The sequence below is a fragment of the Xenopus laevis genome, chromosome 9_10L (genome assembly GCF_017654675.1).
Source record: "Xenopus laevis strain J_2021 chromosome 9_10L, Xenopus_laevis_v10.1, whole genome shotgun sequence".
Taxonomy (NCBI): domain Eukaryota; kingdom Metazoa; phylum Chordata; class Amphibia; order Anura; family Pipidae; genus Xenopus; species Xenopus laevis.
The window spans coordinates 78,623,951-78,624,688 of NC_054387.1; positions in this window are offsets into that span (position 1 = coordinate 78,623,951).

Below are 738 nucleotides of genomic sequence, written 5' to 3' on the forward strand. Positions count from 1 at the left end.
CTTAGTGAATTTATCATTCCTTGCCCTTTTCACATTACCTTTTAAAAAGATGACATCTGGAAAATTTTCTATAGGATTTTTAAATGACCTGACTTCTTTCTGTGTAGGTATCTACTTTGTAATGTAGTGTTGCCCTGCACTTGTAAAACTGATGTGTTTGCTAAAGAAACACTACTATATAAATAAGCTGCTGTGTTGCAATGGCAGGACTTGAAAAAAGGCTATATGGCACAGGTTAAATAGTGGATAACAGATAACACCATTGTGTTCTACAGAGCTTATCTTCCATCTGCTGTGTAACCTGAGCCTTTTCTCCTTTGAATGGCCATTGCTACACAGCAGCTTATTTATATAAACAATAGTAGTGTTTCTGAAGCAAACACAGTAGTTTTACCAGTGCAGGGCAACACTGCATTATATTTTTATTACTTTGAAACACTTGATACTACTGTTCCATTAAAGAGAGGCTCTAAATCAAATGAAAGATAAGTGCAAATTGATTTCTATCAACGTCATACTTGACGTTCTTACGTTTGCTGTTAAGGGTGTATAATCTTAATTCATAGCAACTATTCATTTACATATATTGTCGCTCAGTTTAATTGTATAGTAACTTGGAACCTCTCTGGAAAAGAAAATAAATGCTGTATTTAGGCACACCCAGTTGTTCTCCTTTCAAAGCGCCACATGTCATAACCCTCCCCTCACACACTTAGGGCTACGTCATCACCCGCAGCC